The following is a 2222-nucleotide window of genomic DNA, read 5'->3' as shown; positions in this document are numbered from 1 at the left end:
AAAATTTCTTCAACTTTAAATCTGGATCTACTAATGAATGGGCTGCAGACTCCAGTGAGTTCCCATAACACTTTATCATCTCTTCATAACCTTGTCTCTGTCTGTACAATACAGCCTTATCACTTATAGGGGACCTTTTAAAGATGCCAAAAGACTTGGCATCTGGGTTCTCAAGATGTACACACCATCACATTTGCTTTCCTCAGCTGGTTATGTAAAAAGACAGTCTTTAAAACCCTTCAAGTAGGAAAACCATTATCTTCTTTGTGGAAAAGACTCCTATCTTTCTACCACTGGGGCTATATGGGGCTGAGTGACAATGAACTGACTCACCTGCCTGGTCACTGGGCAGACCAGAGGGCCAGACTGGCACCTGCAATGAGTTATCACTTGACTTGGGTTGAGTATTTGTGATAACGTAGGGCACAGGTAATGCGTGCACACATGGCTGCCAATGCAATGCCGGGATAAATGACCACCTCGTCCCAGCATATTCATCTCAAAGCAAGCCAGGGTGATGAGAAAGTTGGAAGCCTTGATATAATTGAAGAGGAAAAGCCGGAGGTAATATGGTGTCTCCGTATACTTGGGAACAATTAGAATTCAGAGCCAGACCACAGTGCCACATAGCATTTATGCAAGTCCTCTAGAACATCTGTTCCCAACACCCGCCTCTTGACATTTGTATCATGGAAACTTACACAAAGTCAGAGAAACAAGGATCCCCATGTACCCAACCTTAGCTTCAACAATTACCAACATTTGTCATCTTGTTTCATCTGTCTACTCTCTTTTACTTTCTCAAGTATTTCAAAGCAAATTTCATATACCGTGTTATTTCAGCACTGAGTATTTCAATATCCTGTCCCTCTTAGGATTGTCAAATAATAAACAGCCGATATCCACCACTGGAAAATCAACAATGTAATTTTTAATACAGATGTGGTACAGAATGTTTAATTACAGCAGGGCAGAGATTCTAGTTAAATAAAATTAAAAACCTTTATTTTCCCCAATATAAAATTACTAAATTAACGTTTCAAAAGAAAATATAACATGGTGAAAGCTTTAAATCACACCACTGTTCACCACAGGTTTTAAGATTTACCAAGTACATACTCCACCATTTTGGCAAAAGGATGAACTTTTTAAAACAGTTTATAAATCCAACATAGCAAAGACTGTATACATCACCATATTGCACGTTTTATGTACAGGGATAAAACAGTAAAGTCAAGTGTCTTGCATATATGAAGAACAGCACAAATCTGTCACAATTAAACTTAATGCAGAAGCTGATGTGAGGAGTATTAAAAATGTAGAAATGTAATACATGTATGTACAGAATACCAAGACTATATTAACAAACTCTATGTACATAACAATATGTTGTCCTACTTTAAACTTTCTAGCATAGTTGTGTCTATTAATACAGGCCTTTGGTTCTAAACTGCTTGACTAGTTTTAAGCTCACATAGTTTCTTAAGCTTTCATGTTTTTCAGACACAAGTAAATGAGTATAAAAGCACTAAACTTCCTGGTTCACTGGTACAAAAATTACAATGGTCAGTTCCCTTAGGTCATCAAAAACTAGTCACAAAAATAGTTCTTGTATTCAACCTGAATGTGCCACAGGAAAAGAAAAATATTTTCAAGATTTTCCAGCTTAGCCTAGAGGCAAAATGTTACCCCGGCCTCAATTTCAGTGCTCCTGTCCCTGCAGTGTTCATTCTAGAGCGGTTCCCCCTGCCCTCCCCCGGTCGTTTATTTTACTACTACTCTGTAAGGAAGAATAAAATTTAACTTCAGTTCGAGAGTATCCATAACACACTTTTGTTAAGAAATAATGAAAACTCTGAATATTGCCAGCGAGATTTAAAAAAATATGTGCCATCTTATGACTCCTCTAGAAAACCTTCTATGAAATAACACAGTTCTTTATTTCCTTTCTCTCCCATTCCTGACTTTTTCTTGTGCTTGGTCTTCCTGTGTCTTACACGAGCCCAGTGATTAGCTTTGGAAATCATCCTGAGTTGGTAAATGACAAAGCGAGTCCCCACACACGGTCCATGAGGCAAAATCACAGAACTGAGGATGAGCTGCTTACTCCGTGAACCACTGTGCCTGTCGGAGTCCCACTGATGGCATTGAAGATGTGAAGGGAATTCGGTAAAACACTTGTCTTCTCCTCCAGAGGGCAAATCTTGAGGCACAGAAACACA

The sequence above is a fragment of the Pteropus vampyrus genome, unplaced genomic scaffold (genome assembly GCF_000151845.1).
Source record: "Pteropus vampyrus isolate Shadow unplaced genomic scaffold, Pvam_2.0 Scaffold83, whole genome shotgun sequence".
NCBI classification, from domain to species: Eukaryota; Metazoa; Chordata; class Mammalia; order Chiroptera; family Pteropodidae; genus Pteropus; species Pteropus vampyrus.
Note: the sequence above shows the minus strand (reverse complement) of the source record.